This window comes from Rissa tridactyla, chromosome 3 (genome assembly GCF_028500815.1).
Source record: "Rissa tridactyla isolate bRisTri1 chromosome 3, bRisTri1.patW.cur.20221130, whole genome shotgun sequence".
In the NCBI taxonomy this organism is placed as follows: Eukaryota; Metazoa; Chordata; class Aves; order Charadriiformes; family Laridae; genus Rissa; species Rissa tridactyla.
In genome coordinates, this window is record NC_071468.1 from 78,336,494 (window position 1) to 78,355,970 (window position 19,477).

A 19,477-nucleotide genomic window follows, 5' to 3' on the forward strand; every position below is an offset into this window, starting at 1 on the left:
ACCCTACGAACTTCGGGACATACTCGGAGACCCCACTACCCTCATCCCTCCCTTTATTTGAAAATAGCAGCTCTAGTAACGTGATGCCTGCCTTGCCTTCCCTGTTTGAGCAGGCAGTGAAAGCCCTCCTGCTGGCTTCTACTCTTAAGAAGAAAGCATTAGTCTCCAAGCTGCACTACGCCTGTCTGCAGAAATAAGACAACTCATCCCACACTGATAGCGTTTGTTTAAGGAGCACAGGTTCAATAGAGCCCGTTAACCATTAGCTAGCACCCATTACAGATCGTATTACACTCACTAGGCATACTTGTTAACGTATCCTTAAATGAATTTAAGTTTAAGAAGAGCACTTGGGTCAGTCAGTCTTCCCTAAGCATCACCAAAGGGTACCACCAGCCGCCCCAGCACAGAACATCTTGATGCACACTGAGCCAACCCTGGGCACAAGCTCCACGGTTGTCAAGTACTTCGTTTACACAACTCAAACCTGTATTACTGGTACCCAAAACTGCTCAGAAGGAATTCACGGGCACTAAAAACACATACTAGAGGTTTGCAGATTGTTATTAACAAACATCCCCTACAACAAGTCCATGCATAAGAGGTTTCATTCCCATACATTCACCTATAAGCAGCTCAACTCTAGAGGCTGAAAACAGCAGCTGTCTTCCTAAAAAACAGTGGAAAGTTACCATGTTCCTTCAAATCTTTTTTTGTAGAGTCTCACAAGTTACTCATGCAGCTCATACGCAGCTACTTAGTGCTGCCGTTATTTTGTATTAACCTAAATCTTGACAAAAACTTTAGCTGTAATGATACTCGGTCACTTCACTTAAATTATTTTGTCAAGCCAAAGCACAAGATTTATTATTATGGGCTTTTATTACAAAACCATCTTGAAGCCACAAGCAAGAGCACTGTGCCAGGCATCACATAAACGTGTAGAAGGAAACCTCACCACCTCAAAGAGTTTGCAATCAGATAGTGAAGGGAGACACGATGTGAAAGAAGGGAAGTGGCATTACCTTCCCTTCACAGGACAGGTAGAGTATGTATTGAGGCTTAGAAAGACTAAGCCCCTTCTCGTGCAACTTTAGACTTAGCACGGCAGCTATGAACGTTATAGGGCTTTCTGTGCATGCCAGGGCTCACCACTGCCAGGACTAAAGCAAAAGGGATTGTCAGTCTCCAGCAATTTAGTCTAAAACAGAGGTAGGAACTGAACACGCATCTCTCCTATGTCCTACCCATGATTTTAACAACCCCAGCTTTACCCCATTTTTACACCTATTTCTTCTTGTGACATTTGGTGCTACCCTCTTCCTGGTTTATATTAATTCAAGATCCAAATCTAGTGCCTAGCTTTCCAATCTTTGTAGCACAAATAAGATTAATTTTTAATTTTAAGGCCCTGATTCAGCAAAACATTCAACTACGTGCTTAATTCTATCCCTATTCAGTAAAGTACTTAAGTATTTGCTTAATTCTCATTTACTCCGCTGAGACTTGAACATGTGCTTAAAGATAAGCCTCTTCTTAAGTACTTTGCTGAACTAGGGCCTAAACTGTGACCTAGGACCCAGGAAGAAAAGAAAAAAATAGATCAATAATGTCCAGTGTTATTTCCTCACAAATATTAGGCTGCTGAAAGGAAACGATGAAGAAAAAATAAAAATCACTTTGATTCAAATAGTACATAGAGTTAGTACAGTTGTTTTATGGAAAGAGACAAACTTTATAAAATCCTATTAGGAAACACCTCTCTAGAAATTCCTTCTTTTTGCCGATTTATGTCTACAAATACGCATTATTGCAATGAGTTGAGCCAACCACTCACTCTCATTTACACGACAGGAATCTCAAGTGTTTTTCAGGCTACGTACCTTAAGATTAAGTATAAAATAAAATTTAGAGCAGAATCCCATTTAATGAGTACAGTGGAACAGAATTCAGTTTTGTATTATCTCAAGACAAAAATAATGGAGAAACTGGGAAGATGCCAGAGAAGGGACCCCATGGTAAAAGCAAAAAGAAAAAAGAAATAGACTCTGGTTCCACTAGGAAGAAACTGTTAGAGTTGAGTCATCCTCAACAGAGATCATGCAGACACTGTGTAATACATTCACTTGCAAAAAAAATCTCATCATGAGTGGATCCTTGGGACAGCATGGAAACACTACAAGATCAGGATGAAAGAAGCCCTTGGCAGGCAGGGGAAAATGTGTCTACGCATCTAAGCTTAGGCTTAGATAGCAGAGAAGGCAAAATATTACATTATCTCAAAAAAAGACAGACGTATTTGCTAGTGGCTTATTTTCTTATGCATTTGCCTGCCCTACCCTTATGACCCTGAATCATTCCACAAAGCGTGCTTCTTCAGTGGTGAGATCCTAAACTGACCAAACACAGACTTTTTACTGCAGGTTCAGCGTTCCAACTAAAGCTACCTTGCCTGTTTCAAGGATATCAGTATCAATTCAACTGACAGGGACAGAAAATATCGGGAAGCTACAAGTCAGGAAAAATATCTGCAGATGAAACTTACGTTCTATTTCTTCCGACAATGCATCTCTGTCATTTCACTGGCAAAAAGTTTGGTCGAGCCCAAGTACTGAAATTGGATACATACTGCTAAACTGTAGAAGGATGCTTTCACCATGTGTGTGCCCGTGCAACTGGAACTGGATGCCCCAAGTGCCTTCCACCCTTGGAGAAATTGTTAGCATTTTGCCAGAAGGGTCCTTCTCACAAATAAAGACCAAATGCTTACGTGCCACTGGCAGGTCTTCCGTTGGCAAGTCTTTCATGTCAGCTGCTGCTCTTCCTTCAGGAACTGCGGTTCCTCTATAGCTGGGGTCACTGTTTTCATCTACCTTTTGATTTCTAGCAAACAGGAATGCTGTTTAATCTTTGCAGTTCCTAACTTACACATATGCTTAACTTCATGCACTGTGAATGGTTCCACTGAAGCCTGAATTACGGTACATAAAGCTAAAACATATGCCTAAGCGCCTGCAGGATTGGGACCTAAAAACCTGAGCATTTACTAGCTATTACCCTTTTGATGGATTCACCCCACTCTTAACGATGGATAAAAGTGTTTGTAAAAAAAGCTTTGAAGATGAGAGATACTCCATAAGGACATGTGTGGGGTAGGGGAAGTGGAAAGGGCTAGAGACACAGATTGCGCTGGCTGCCCTTATGTTTGCCATAGAAACCGCACATCATTATTAGCAGCTGTAGGATTAAGAAGCCTACGTGGCTGAGGTAGTTCCCCATATTTTGGGGACAGGCACAGGCAGATAGCAGAGGGTGTAGTTTCTCAGCTCCCACCTCAGTTCTGTTCTCGAAAGGAAGATGCCCCGCATGGACATGCCGTTCTTTGGAAGGCTCTGCTGCGGTGACATCCATCCTCACCATCCCGCACCCACAGCCACCCCATCAACGTGGCTTTTGTGTCTCTCCTGCCAATGGGCAGCGGTCATGGCCAACGGCTATGACAGAGGATGGCAAAGGGATGAAAAACATTTAATCTGTTATTCCCATTGTTGGAGGGGTAAGAAAGGTCACCCGGCGCTCCCCTTCAATCACGCGCAGAGCCAGGTACCTGCCGTCCTCTCCTGAGCTGCCGGGGCTGCGAAGGTATAAAATATTTTCTAACAAAAAGAAACTGGATCACTCGGCCTGGGGGAGCCATAACGTTTATTCCGAGGACAATGAAAGACAGCTTTGATCACGGCAGTGGCCATACGTCTCTGCAGACGGCAAGCCCACCTCACCACAGCTACAACGCGTGTACCAGCCTCTTCCCTCCTGCCAGGCTGGATGTCAGGCTAATCAGTTTGATCTGACAGATTTTAATTAAATTAATTAAGGCCTTTCTGAATGGACTTGATTAGTGTTCCACAGAGGAATCCCTCGTGAAAAGAAATCCTGTCAGGAAAGGCACTAATATTTTCCTCGTCTCACAATGAGAAGTTTCTTGGGTTGTTATTGGATTTTTTTACACCATTAATGAAAGTACTTTATAAACACATAGCGTATGATGGTTTTTGAAGGTTGACACCCAATTCTATTAAATTAACAATAGCCTTCCACAAACAGAAGATTTTCATGTCCTCCTCCAAGCAATTTCATTACTCTGCAGTTACTGTCAACTCCAGCATTTCAAGTATGACCACTTATTCTAATTTAAATAGAAATACACAAAATCAAGATGTAGAACAAGCGTGATCACTTCCAATCAACCTTCTCACAGTGGCTTCTTGTACAAATATTGGAAGCTCAGCACGTGTAGAAATGCGGTGTTGCTTACAAAGTGAGAGGCCACCTTGCTCCCCACATCGGTTTGTGCAAGAACAAAGACCATTTTTTGTTCCACAGGACTTGACTGAGATTATGTTGGCATCATTTTGAAAGGGTTCGATGTGGGCAAAACCCGCTCTGGCCTGCACAGACGCAACAGCACGACCGAGTTAGAAGGCAACATCTTGTTTCCCATAGCACACTTGTGATCTGCACAAGTGCTAAAGCTGGAAATCTCCTGGTGCTGGTAAATGACAAAGAGTGGTCACATTCACACCGTCCACAAGAGATGTTCCACCACCTGAGACAGGCTCAGCTAGTGCATGCAAAGTAGCAGGTCCTGCAGCTAGCAATGACCACTGCTGTATCACAGCTGGTCAAATGGACATGTGCGTCAGAAGCCCATTAAAAAGTGACACGAAATCCTAAATTTACAAATAAAAGAGCTTGTACTGTATTTACAGTAAGGGCATCCCTGACTAGATGATAACCATAAAAATGCAGGTAATTCTTATGACTAGTTTAAGTTCAATGTACTTTGAAAAATAAACTCACCTCTAAATCTTTTATTAATACCAGGCAGAAAGTGGACTTTACCCACCTTTCATACCTCCTGTTTCTCCCCACTTTGTAGGTTTAATTTAATAGTAAATGAAGCTTCCCAAGAGCTTCCCAATTTTGAATTCAACCTGAGAAGTAGCAGCAGTGATCTTGTTGTGACGGAAAGGATGCTAAGAGTTCAGGTGCTGAAAAACCACTACTTCATCGACCAACACCCCCTTTGCCTCTGAAGCCAGAGTGGTCATTCAAAACACTTGATCTTGAAGTGTAAAATGATGGCAAACCCTACGAATTTTTTTCTGACACAGGCTGAACAGAGGAAGGGAACTCTGAGGTGGGAAGGTACTGCATTTGGAATGGAAGTCAAAATGAAGGAGGAGAAAAAAGCAATAGGAAATGGATAGAAAAAGGAGGCAAAAAGGGTGGAGCAATAACCTAGAGAGAGAAGATTAAGACACAAGATACTCTGAGGGAGCGGGTGAATGAAACAAAACAAGAGGTAAGGCTGATATCCTCCAAAGAAAGAAAAGATCCTGAAAAAGAGAAAATAGTGCTAACAGGAATTCACTTTATTAAATAAGAAAGCAGAAAGAAGAAAAAGAAAAGGCCATTATAATTTTTATTCTGTGCCCTTCTCTTTATTTTTTCCATTTTATTTTCAACATATCTGTTACGCTATACATGTCACAAGAAAATCCCGTGTTTTGCTACATCAGCACCCATTTACTATAGTATTTCAATAAACAAAAGCTATTCCAGCTTATCTGCTGTCTGGTCTGAATCCAGCAGACCTAGATTTATTTTTGGTGCTATGTTGATTGGAGTCTTACAGTTTTCTGAAGTTCAAATTAATTTATTCTGAGTTTGAGCCAGTAACTAAAGTCTTCTCATTGTACTGAGATTAGATTTACATGTCAATGTACAAATTCCACTCTCAAAAAAATACCTGGTTGCAGCATCTGTTGCAGTTTTATTCTCACAACCACGCTCAGACAAGAAATATAAATTGGCTAGAATGTAATTCTGGCAGTAATTTCAACAGAAACATACATTTTGAGACTCTTTGGGCTATTTTGTAAATGCTTCAAAGAAAGAAGGCAGATAAACAAAGAGAGATAGATTTGCCTTTGCAGGAAACATAAAAAAGGACTTTGTTTTATAAATTATACAAAGAAAGGTTGCAATAAAATAGACACATCCAGGAAGAAAAAAGAATTCAGTGCGACTGACCTTCAAGTTCCCTCTACTCTTTCATTAACTGTCCACTGAGGTGATCCCTGGCCAAATACGGGCAATTCAGAGCCTGTCATAGAATTACAAGATGAATTAGGGACTGCTGCCACAAATTTACAGCTACCAAGGCCTCTGCTGATTAAATTTTCCCAGACTTGAAAGTAATTTCGCTGGAAACACTCTTAATGTGGCCCCAAGATCAGCATCACGACAAATGAGGAAGGAGAATAGCACTTTTCCCTTCCAATTATCGGGTGATTTTTTTTTCTCCTGGTTGATTTGTAAGCAAATAGACATAATTTAAGCCAGTGTGACATGAAAGTGCCAGATTTAACATGGATTGTTTGCATCCTAAAAAACTTCCCAGAAAAATCTCAGTTCTCAGTTCCCTTAAGGAAAGGGGACTCCTGTGTTTTCTTTTAACTTCTGGCTTGCAGAGCTTATTAAATAACTTCAATTATCACACCAAACAATTACTGACTCACCGTGAAATCAATTGAAAAGCTAAGGTAGTTGAAACTGTACACAGATATGCTCACTACAGGTGAGTAACTTCACATGCATGAGTAGTGTCCCTGCACTCGGTGGCATAACTCATGTGCATAACTAGTGGCAAAGGCAGGGCCTCAGATTGTAAAGTCACTGAAGCAGAAACCAGATCTTATCTGCCTGTAAAGCACCTGGCAGCGCACCTATCTTTGCCACTACATAAATTAATTATCATTAGCATCTGAATTTTGTCAGCTCCAGCATTCTCCCTTAACCTCAAACACCAAATTTCTTCACAGAGTGATGTTTGTGCACAGTGGATGATAATACCTACGTGGATATTTAACTATTTACTACTATTTAATGTAGAGTCATTTCAAAAATTTCAATACAAGGTTAACACGCGTAAGACACCTGAAAAGCTTCCAGGGTCCGACGTCTGGGTGGGGTAAGGGAAAACTTTAAAGGTAAAAAAGATACTGAATTGAAATCCTGAAACACTTTGACCTTTAAACGGAACCTTCCTCCCCTCCTGAGGTTTAAGATAAGTTCAGCAAACAAAATTTCACCCTGGGCTTGACACGTAATCTGCTAAATTACTGAAGAAATAAACAAACACTTTTTCCTTTAAAAAATCTCAACATAATTTTAGGGGAAGACGGACCCCACTTCTTATAACTACTGGTGATGGTTTCTACGTACAAACTTACATATGAGGTAAAGCACTCTTAAGAGTTTAACAGGAAATACAAACTCAGAAAGACAGAAACAGTTGTGAAATCGCAGCTCGAAGATAAGAACTCTGAACAAGATGACTTTTGGTCATCTGAAGAAAAGAATAGTCGTCTTCCTTAATCATTTCAGACTGATTGCTTCAGTTTGGTGATCTCACATTTCAATAGGTTTTTACTGCTGAACCTACAGAAACGGGGAGGGGGGACGGGAGAGGACGGGACTGGAAGTGCCGGTCAGTTCACTCAACGCTTTTGGAGCACCTTGGCTAAAATTTTTTAAATGTTCTCCAGTTTTTCTTTCAGAATGCTAGCTGATTTAATTTCCAATGACAAAAAACCCTCAACCTTGAGCAAATAAATTGAAAGGAGAAAAAAAAAAAAAAAGAGAAATCAAGTGGTATATAGGTATTGTGGTTTTTCCCTCAGGAAAAAAACAAATTTGAAGGCAACATTTCCGTGTTTGATGATTTGCTGTTAAGCAAATCTTATTCATCAAGACAGCAGCTGGCTTTGATGCATGTGTGGGTATCACTGAACAGTGAAAGCTACTACGTGTCCAACAGACCAAAACTAAACTGAAATGGAGAAAAATAAACAAAAACAACCAAGAATAAGAAAAAGGAGTAAATTCTTCACTCAATCTTTTAGGTAAAACAGAAACCCTAACTTAGTAATCACATGCCAGCAAAGACATTAATTTTAACTGTAGTCACAAAGACTCTGATTAAGTTATGCATTACACAAAAAGCAGTATTTTTTATTCTTATCTGAGACCTGCCTGGATATGTATGCACACAAGAAGTCTTTACCTGCTACCTTATGACATCACTGTCTAAAAGCTGTTTTTCTTTTATTGTTCCATAAATCACAAAAGCTCCACAAGTCAGTTTCTGGCAACACATCTTTCTTCAAATTCTTAGCTTGATGAAATTTTATTTGTGTTTACCATTTCTGCACGCAGTGTGATGCCAAGTTCTACAGTGTAGAGCAATACTATTAGTTCTTAAGCTTTAAGTCAAAGGAAGCAGCGTGTTTTTCAAGTCTATGATAAGAAAGAAGGGAATGTCAGATTAAATCTGTCACAAAAAGAATTACAGAAATAACAATGTATGATTAAAATACAAGCAATGACAATGAAATCTAATCGCGTCTGAATCTTCACCTCTTTCTTTCCCTGCTTGTGCTGAGTAATAGAAAAATGAATACGCTCACAGTATCCCACCCCAGAGATGAGTCTCTTCACACTAGATACACCGCTTTGCATCTAATAACTATATTTTTTTTTTTTAAAAAAAGTAATTTAACTTGGAAGAGTGACAAAAACTACAACTGATACTTGACTACATAAGCACTTCCTTAAGTTGTCCATCATCTTGGGGGCTGCGTCCACCTCAAGAAGTGACCCTTGGTGGCAGCTACTTACTCACAACTCTTCTTTCTTCGCATCGAAAAACACCAAGTGGAAACCTCACCTTGGCTATATAGGTCAGGACATGAAGGGTAGTCTGCTGGCCAGTGGCTGGTGTGAACCAGGGCCTGGCCGGCCGCTTTCACACTGAGACCTGTGCCAGCAGTTCAGAGCCTTTATGAAGTGAGAAAGTAGAGCAGAAGCTAAGAGAGTACATCTTTTAAGCAGGATATTTAGGAGCCTCTGCAATCCCTTTACCAGACGCACAAATGCAACCTGGCTGCCCCCCCCCCCTCTAAAAATACCAACCCTTCTCCTGAACTAGTTGGAAGGGACTCTCGAAGGGGTGGAGTAAGGGAAATCAGTGCAGCAAGTCACCTTTCAGCCACCTATGACATCAGCCTGCTGCCCTGATTCCTTCATTAATACCTTTGAGCTGAAAACAATGGGCCTGCCATTAAGCACCACACAGTTTGAGATAAGAAAGCCCTAAGCAGATAATAATCGGTGCATTTAGCTGGATTTCAAACATTCAGCTGCTTAATCATTTCTTCCTCACTGCATGCTACCCAAACACAGGGGGAATGCTTTGGATGCCTTGGGCTAAGGAAGAAGAAGCTGGGGAGTGGGGAAGAGGAGGGAGAGAGCGAAGCCGCAGGATGGGGATTGAGGGAGGGGGGGAGAAGGGGGGGATTTCATTGGCAATCCTCTCCCTGGGAAATGAAAACATTTCTTAATTGCCATTAGGGAAATAGGTTAAATACAGGCTTGGTAAGCTGCTAAGGGCTGGCTAACAGATTAGAGCGGATGGCTGTTGAAGTATACTCATTTCCATTATGTGACAGAGCAGGGAATTTTTATTTTCTTAATAGTCTTCAAAGACTGTTCCTGTCAGGCACTGGGTGTGAGACTGCTAGTTAGATTTTAACTAGTCACCTTCCAGCTGACGAAATGGGGCCCAGTTCTCTGGCCCTGAAGTGACTGCTCTACTGCTTCATCCAAGGAAACAGAAACTACAGGACGTGCTGACGAGGAAGGTCTTGTAACGTCTGCCCGCTTTGCTCACACAAAATAACAATGAGTAATTGCAGAATCACAGAAACTAAAGGCATGATGCAGCATACCTGCCACACCAGGAAAGGAGGGGGGAAAAAAGCATCTCGGGATCCCCAGGCACTGAACAGACTCCCGGGCTGAGCTGGGGCTAAACCACAGTCCTGCCAGGGCTGAGCATCTCGCCTCTGAAACCTTGGGGCCCATGTGGGTGGGAGCATGGGCAATTTAGGAAACTCAAATGCCTGCTAAGATCTTCAAAGCCCTCTCCTTCCCCACATTCACCTCCTTCTGATGGATGTCCTTCCCCTTCACCTGTAGGTTCCTCAAAACCCCCACCTCGTTTACCATCCCTACAAAGAGGATCGTAAAAAAAGTTTCCAGCAAACTCAGCAGGAGCAAACGGAAACCAATTTTTGCTCTAATGGGCACAGTCTTATTCATCCCCAAAAGTAAAAAACGGCTACAAGCAGTACACACTGGAAAGCTGAGACACCATCCCGTAATCCTTCGTCACGCAAAAGTCCCTGGGGCATGAGTGGGAGTTTTATCTGAGTAAGGTCTGAGTTTTTTAAGGAAAGCCTTTGTTCTGGGGCTCCCCGAAGCCAATATACTGAACTATGCAAACGATCACTGATTGGCAGGTGAAGTCAACAGGGGGTCATTTGAAGAACAGGTTTCTGGCAGCAATGCGGGTTTAAAGCAGTGGCTGCCACCCCCCTCTTTCTACCTGCAGACACATTTACCTTCCCCCACCCCAGCCTTCCCCAATGATAAAGCCACAAGCAACTCTACAGCTGTGGGCAAAATGGATCAAGGAGCTGCTCCGGCTGTACCTACCATGGCTGGGTGCTCTTCCACAAGCTTTAACTTACATTCGTGAACAACTCCAAGGTAGCGAACACCGTGGTTTAATAAACAAGGAACAGGGGGACACAGGCTACAGCCATGGCTGCAATCATCATACATCACTGCAGACTACTCACCCAGATGGGCCTATGTCTCCCCTACCAGCATCTTTTAGCCCCTATGACAGGGCTGCATCCAAGCCACCTACCTGCAACAACCCCTGGTCTGTCTTTAACACCCAAATCGTCCCCAGGAATTGTCCAAAAGAATGTTGGTTGAGTCAGGCCAAAACCGCTAGGAACCATCACCACCAAAACTGCTAGCAACCATCCCCACCAGCTCGCAGCAGAGATTTCCAGCACCTAGGGCTCCTATGCCCAGTAGGCTGGCATCATTAACCCAGAGGCTCAGAGATTGATTGTTAAAGGTATTTTGTCTCCTCGGGGAACAGAGAACAGCCTAGAGTGATGTCCACCATCTTTTGGTATGCCCAATGTGTATCCACCTGCAGCACTGGACATCTTAACGCATTTTAAAGTCTGGTGCTAAAGTGTTGGTTTCATCTCACTAAATGTAAACTTCTCTGTTGCAGATGTCTGAAACAAATTGATAAATGTGTTGCAAATGTTGGCTGTTTTTCTCCATGGACAATAAAGGGCAACTCTGAGAGAACTGACTCAAATTCAGGCCTGTGAAGCTGGGTGAAAAATACACCACTCCGGCTCCCTGCCCAGGATCACGCTGGAGACAAAGTGTGATGAAATTCAGGATGGATGTTCTCTCTTCCAAGTCAATATGCTTGCCACAAGATGACACTTAAAACACGCTTACCTGTGTGCGTAGATGGATACAAGATCCCTGTGGAACAGCAACCACGCTTCGGTGCTGTTGAAGGGCGTTTGCCCAGCTGTTCTGCTATCACAGATTCAGCCAGCATGGGCAGAAAGTCCATTCATTTACATAGCACTAGCCAGTATTTTTCATTTGGCAAGTACTTCCATGCACTTCATTTGCATGGAGTGTATTTCCCAGGAAGGCACTGGGTCTTGATCTGAAGTCAACAAGAAAACCCAGCACTTTCCTTGGTTCTTGCTTCCCTTTATCACCTCTCATTCAGAAATGTTTGCCTGCTTCCCCTACATATAAAGTATCTGTGAATTGACATAAACCCCTGGGCTATGGATAGGTATTCTTCCTGGATGATCCAAGAATTGGCAGGAATATATACACCAGGGCAAGCTGGGAACTAAGGTTATAGTATGCTTGTTTTAAAGAGCCTGGGACAGATCCTTTGCATCTGCCAATCATTTCAGGTCAGAATGTTTTTTTATGCATGTTTTTCCTGTGACCATATATTTACCCACAGCCAATCTAAACTAGCCACAGCATTGCCAGAAAGACGACTGAATAGCGAAAGTATGCTTTTGCATAGGGGCTGCACATGATGTCCTCAGCAGCTGAATGCAGCCACTCTGCCTGGGTCTAAGAAACACTGGTTTAGGTCTAAGAAACACTGGTTTAGGTCCACGGAAATCAGTGGCGATGCACCGAGTTAGGCAAGCCACAAATGCGCCTTTTGTATAAATTACTGTAATAACACTGAGATCTCTTTTTTAAATAAGAATTATTAATAGTGTTCATTTATGCCATGCCTCCTTTTTTGGTAGAGAGAGAACAGCAGGTAAGTAACAGAGGTGTCTACTGTTATCTCAGCCTTCTTGACAAGACTATTATTTTTTTTTTTCCAGCGTAAGTACAATTCAAGACTGTGCACTCTTTAAACTATTTACATCTGGACATGCAAGCATAAGCCTTACATGCAAGTGTAAGCCTTTCCAAACACAAGATTGTGCTATGGTTCAACCCTTTTTGGCAAACAGCACGCATTTACTCTTGTTTCAAGACCATGTGAGTACCTCCACAAGGCGCTGCATGCTAAGCCAGCACAATCCTGGTTCCCAATCAAGAAAAAAGATGCTGCCTTAAATGTAACAGAAGGTCAGCTGGTGTGCTTTTTCTGTCATTAAGGAAAGGAGAAGTACTGGTTTGAAGTACTAGTACAGCAGCAAAGCAGTGGACACACTGTGCTTTACATCAAGTACTGTCTTTGACAACATAAGATAAATTGGCTCTTTCTGTAAGCTACAAGTCCAATTACTCTGAACCCTACCTTTGGTTTAAGGCACTCGAATTCTCATTCCATAAACCCTCTAGCTTGTGCATTCCTGTAATAGAACAAATTCCTTTTCTGCACTTATTGCATAAACATTTATACTATATTTAAATATAGAAATAATGTATCTATATTAATGAATAGTCTTCACAGTAGTATCACGACATCAGATGGTTATCCTTTGATGGCATAAAATTAATAAGGTCAGTGGAAGAAGCAGCTTTATGGTAAGCATTGGGGACTATTGCTGCAAACAGGACTCCTGATTTCTATATACTAAATATAAGTAACTCCAGATTTTTTTTTCCAAAGTTATTCTTTACAATTGTATTATTTTTTTTTTTACATCTCGCATATCTAAAGAGAGCATCTCTATTACAATATCATATTCTACAAGACAGAAAATGAACCTCATCAGCCATTCTGGAATCCCCCACGTTATTAATTACATCTCAAACCACACTTGGCAAACCAAAAACACTTTGAGGAATCCCGGACAAGCAGTTGGACAGAAGTCTACTTATAATTACGTAAATATGTTGTGCTGGGAAATAAGTTGCTCGTGAATTAACTATTAAGGACAGACCATTTTTCATCAAGATGTTACTTGCATCCAGTAGCTTTACACCAAAGTAAAACAAGTAACAAATGGGCCATATTCTACAATGGGTGAACATGATCTTCTTAATTACCCTAGTGCAGCTCCACTGCGGCCCAGTACTGACACATTAGCAAGAAACTGAAACTAGATGAAGTCACGGAGAAATAAATTTTAAAGATTAAGTTTTATATTATGTAAATAATAACAAAGTGAACAAGCTGACATGGGTGTGTGTGTGGGGTGCTCTGAATTAGTTAATGCCTTTAAATCAAGATTAGATGGCTTCGTAAAAACAAGCTTTAGCACATTCGTTTAGGACATGAGATCCATGCAGGAATTACTGGGTGATTTTCTATAACTGATGTTCTGCTGAAGATAAAACTACCTGATCATAACAAATTAAGGCTTTAAATTCTATAAGCCTGGGAATGTGACCCACCATTACTTATGATGTGACAAAAGAGCTCCCTCAACTATTTATCAGAAAAAGAAAATTAATTTTAAAGACTATTAACTGAGCTTTTCATTATCCAAGTACAATTTTTTGGCTGTCACCCTCCTCTCCCCTCTATTATTCAAAACACAAACACACAAGCCTATTTCAAGACAAGACCAAATTAATGTGGGACTGACTTTGTGCACGATAGGAAAAGAAGCCTGAGTTCCTATAAACCTTTCAAACTTTCATTCCACCACCCTTCCCAGTTTGCACGGAGGAGTCTATTTTACAACTTTATCCATGTAATGGTCCTGCAGACCACTTCTTCATGCCAAAATTTCTCTTTGAAGTTTGCTCTCCCATTAGCGTTTCAGTGTAGGTATTCGAACTGATCGCGCAAGCACAGCAGAACTCCAGAACTGTCCACGTTCCGTCGAATACAGTTGTTTCATGTTGCCTGTGATTTACAGTCTTAATTAATGCTCAAAAGAAGAAGAGCACATCTTTGGTGGAGCGTCCCCCCTCCGCACACACGCATACCCCTCCTCCCTTTCTTTTTTTTTTTGGTACAAACCAGCGCTCTCAGGGTTTTGTTGGACATTGTGCAGGATGGCTTTGCCAAGCAGAATGGAACACACTTAATACTTTTCCTTTATAACCTTTGCAATAAATCAGCTACCACTCCACTTGCACAAGAACGGCCATTAGTGTCCTGTCCCCTCCCCCAGCACTTCCCGAATTTTAAACAAAGTAGGAATAAACTGAAGCTGAGCAGAGCCAGCGAGCCCAGTAAATCAGTTTAATGAGAACTGAATCAGTCGTATGAAGTCCACTACTGAACAAATAAGGTGGACAGGAGAGGCTGAGCTTTCCATGGAGGTACTGGGGATGGGGAAGCAGGAAAGCAGTGCTCACATACTCCATCTTCAGCAGTGACGCATGCCTGTTGTGAACACTCTGTTCTTTAAAATCACGTTTGCTGCAGCTCGCTGCTGCAGCTCATTGTTTAGATTTGGCTGTTTCCTCTCCTGTTTGTGGTTTTGTTCCTCCATGTTTTCCCACAGAAGTAGAGTCTTCTGTTTACCCATTTTCACCACTTACCTCCTCTGAAATTCACGTTGACTCTTCATTTATCCTTCCCTGGTCTCCCCTGTTTCCACATTTACCGTAAGTGAACACATCTACACACACACATATATATACATATTACTGTTCCATTCAAAAGTCAGAAAACAAATAATCCTGTATTTGCAGGAACGCAGAATATTAAAGAAACCACATCAACTTTTGTGTATGACAGCATGTAGATTCTGGGCATTCAGCATTAAGAAGACCTTCTCTAAAGTGTAAACACCCAACCCCCCAAAAACATCAACAACCAAACCAAACCAACCCAAACCAAACTAAACCAATGCACATCGGTTCAACCATTTCTTCAAACCAGAGACAGTAACTTGCACAAGTGGGGCCAAGTATGGATTTTCTTGGCTAAAGGGGACTAAAAAGCCTTTTACCTCCCACACATCAGTAGTCCCCATCTCAGTCCCACAGCTTCTCCTTATTCACTCAGTCTCATGCACTCAAAAAAAGGATCTGCTAAGATGTACTGATGAGCAAAATCAGGAATTAGTATGTCCCCTTTGCACAGTGCTGTGCTATTGCCCTGTTCCAGCCACAAAAACTGCTGGACAAGGTGGGGCATGGCCCAGCCATTCAGATCACCACTCTGTCTCTTCCTCAGGATTGACAAGCCTCCTTCACTTGGGACTCAGTAAGACAACCTCATCCTATCCCAGATGCCTCGACCCCAGCTATAACTCTTTTCTACTTGAAACGGTCATCGCTTTTCAAAATTAAGGGCAAAATTATTTGAAATAATTTCAAAATTTAATTTCAAAATTAAATCCAGAAATATGGATCACCTTTTCTCTTCTGCCTTCTTACCTCCTCCAGAAAGAGCAGCCAGGGCCCACTTGTGAGATCCTGCTATCATGAGTCCTAAAGTTTGGACCAAGATATAAGCCTGTAGCACTTATTTGTAAAGCTGATCCTGTTTCCAGAACATTACTGGCTTCACTGTGAGTCTAACAGAAGAGTGGAATTTGATTCATCTCTCTGAAACACTTAAACACCATACAGACATACTTTCAATCCTAGCAGGCCCGTCAACGAAACCCACTAGCGCGTCCTGTCCTGCTTCTCTGCCAATGCATCGATTTCTCAGATGCATTACTACCCATTCTTCTGGATGACCTGAAAAATTTCAGTCTCTATTAAATTTCCAGACTTGCCGATAGGAAAACCTATTATTACTGGTGCCCCTCCACCATCTCCATGGCTTCTGGGAAAGGACAACTAATTAGAGCTGCTAATTAGAGAGACAGACATAGCCCACTTTGCACCCTCTTGCCCCCTGTTTTCTCCTTTCTCAGTACAAAAGAGAGAACAGGACACACCTGGAGCTGCCAACCTGGCATGGGAGATAGAGAAACTCTGCCACTGCAGGCACGGTAGAGACTATTCTGTACAGTTAAAGGTCGCAGGTGCTCCTTAAGAGTTTATGAGCACAGTATTTAGGGATGGTAAGATGATATCTATCTGATGAGGTGAGGAACAGAATGTATTTATTAGAGTTAGTCTGGAGACCCTGCTTATCTACCATCAGCTTGTACTTTATGCAAGATCACTGCTGTGAGCTTTTAAGAATTCTACTGTGAGTCTTTCAACACAGGCTTTTTTTAAAGCCTTGTATTAAAAAATCGTGTGATTTTGTGGGAATCTCAGCCTTCATGAGAGAAAGAAATTAAGTGTCTAGTCTTCTTGGTGACAAAGAAAAGCCTGAAACCGAAATCTAATAGCACCAAACCCAGAAGGCTAATTAAAGAACTCAAAATATTACTTTCATAACCTGTAATTTTTAAGCCAACTTCATGACCTCAGAGCCTGGCTTGCAGTTCTTGGAAGCTGGAGTTTAATTACATTACAAGTGATAATCTAAAGACCCCATATTCTCTGCACTGATTTAATTTTTTTTCTTGTCTTTTCTGCTTATCTGTCTTGATACCCTAACTCATAATAAACTCCTTTCTCCAGCCTCTAGACCAATGCTTTGCTCTTCGTTGCAATCAGCAACTCTCTTCTAGCGAAGCTTGTGGTTTTCTGGCAAAGCTAGCACACTCTGCGTCCACTGTTCTCAGTAAAAAAAAAACCAAACGCAGATGATAAAAAACTGGATGCAAAGCAAATTATACTAACAAATAAGCAGTTTCAAGCTTCTGTTCTGCAAAAACACACTGAAGAACTCAATATATAACACATTAATTAGGACAAACTTTGAATTTTTCTTTCAGTTCCTGCTGTTCTCTCTCTCTTCTTCTGTGTCATGGGTATTTAGGTCACATAGGATGACCCATGGATTCAGATAATCCAACAAACTGAGCAGTTAAGAAAAACACAAAAAGAAAATAAAGAGCATTAGAAGTGCTTGGCATGGCTAATTCACTCTCCATTCTAAATGGTTACATACATCTCTAATCGTTGTAAAAAGAAAGGTGGTACTGGATTCAAAGTAGAATAATAAGACAGCCCATAAATTATAGTTTCAGAGTTTGGAAAAGAGAAGATTTCACTGGAAGGCAACTGAAGGTTGTTCTTTTCTCTCTCCTCTCACCAAAACTTTGCAGGCATCTGTAAAACAAGGAATCTAAAAATGATTTACTGTAACAGACCATCATTCTGATCATAGCCACCAGTGGGCCAGATCCAAAGCCCTCTGTAATGAGAGTCTCCCTGTTGATTTCATGGCTTTGGATCGAGACCAATGTTTGTGCTTTTCTTTCAAGGAGCAATTTTTCCAAATAAGCCGGGGTTTATTTGGAATTATTCCAAGGGCTACGTGACACTTTCAAGAGTTTATATTCATCCAAGTGACTTTTAGGAGCCAGTTCTGTTTTTTTTACATGGAAAAAGCTTGGGGGAGGAGGGAAGGGAAAGAGAAGTACTGTATGAGTCCATCTAGGCTTTTCTAGATCCTTCTTCGGAAGGTGTCCCTCGGGTCTGGTGGCACAGGCAGAGCAAGCAGCAGCATACCATCCCATCTCTTCTTGTCAGTCTTTCCTAAGGAATTGGTCGCACTGTCCTCCCTAGACATTTTTAGGGATGGGGACTTGGCTAGTGCTACATTTGCTTCCATGTCTGGAGTGGGGCAGGTGGGAGTTTGCCTGCCACGGGGGTGTCTCAAGGGTGGGGGGTGAACCCAGCATCCTGCGGTCCTTTCTGCCTACAGACCTATGTAGGGAATGCCCAGCATTAGGGGCATTGGTTTAGTATGGCGATCCTGAGCTACCAGTGCAGCTCCTTGGGTACCATAGTTCTCCAGAGCTGCAGAGCTCTTCCAGTTGGCTTCTGGCGCCCAATTTTTCAGAAGTGCCAAGTGGCTTAGGCTGGACCAGTCCCATGGCTGCTGTAGGTGGCATGGTAGGCTGAACCAGCCTCAGCCAGTGCCAAGTGAGGAACAGGAGGGAGAGGAGGAAGAAAGGTGATGTAACACCTCCCTGATCTTCCACTTTCCCCGAGAGCCAGGACACCAGAGGCTCAGAGTATCCACTGTGGGGCACGTCGTCTCTCAGCACAGAAAAACTCTTTGTTTTGATCAGTATCTCCCTCTGCACTAGAAGTAAGGACCATCACCACATGCCTCACCGTCTTCAGAAGGAACATAAAGGGCTAAAGTCATTACATTTGCCTCCCCACAACAGTATCAAAGCAATCTAGTAACTGCTCTAAAGCATGAACAAGCAAAAATGAAACACCCTTTCTCACAGTCATGGGATGTGATTAGAGGTAAGGGGGAAGAACGGAAGTCACACTCACTAACTGCAAACATGATTTTTTTTGTGCTTAGAAACCCTTGTGATACATTTAAAATAAATACCCAGCTACAAAAATACTGTTAACATTAAAATTATGTGAAAAATTCCTTGGCAGACCTCTGGGATCTACCCAACCAACAGTCAGTACCAGAGTGCTTACAGATATATAATTAACACAGCTTGAACCGTTCAGTACAAATGTTAAGCAGCCTGAAAATTTACAGTTTTACATCAGTACTTCTGCACAGATGGAGCAATACCATGATTTGTTACAGCAGCCGCCTGATAGAATAGCAGTGAAGACAAGACAACATCTTTCTTCATTAAATCGCTAACTTCTGTGCTCTGTTTTTCCTTCGCTGAACACAGAAAGGTATTCAGGCCCTTCGGTGCCAGAGGTGAATTCAGGTGGTCTTTAGGGCCAATATCCTGAGGTAGTTAGGTGCTTAACCTCCCTTGAAATCAAACAATTTTGTTAGTGTGTGAGGGACTATAATATTTTGACTCTTTAGCAGCTTTTTATAGTATTCACTTCAGAAACTTTTTGCCAAAAAGCCAGGCCAAAAAGCCCCACTGCATATGGAGCTAGAGCTACCAAATTTATATTAGCTACTCTGAGTAGCAAATACTGTGTCCATAAAAAATCAAAAACGACTCGATTCAACATGAGCTGTTGTATAGACCTGCTCTTATTCACTTTGCGATTTTGACTGCCTCTTGCAAGCACTACTGTGAAAACTCAAAAGCACTTTTTCAAATGA

General features: G+C 41.8%; 1 protein-coding gene across 3 annotated transcripts in view; it reads right to left on the bottom strand.

Annotated features, from left to right (window-relative positions):
• PRDM1 (PR/SET domain 1) overlaps window positions 1-19,477 on the bottom strand; it is a 283,483-nt gene that overhangs the window by 56,248 nt on the left and 207,758 nt on the right. The window contains exon 2 of one of the 3 annotated variants that reach the window (XM_054196647.1): window positions 6,097-6,169. The exons of the other annotated variants lie outside the window; for them this stretch is intronic. The gene's annotated coding sequence lies outside the window, so the exon portion shown is untranslated. The remainder of the gene's footprint in view (window positions 1-6,096; window positions 6,170-19,477) is intronic. 3 annotated transcript variants of the gene reach the window in all.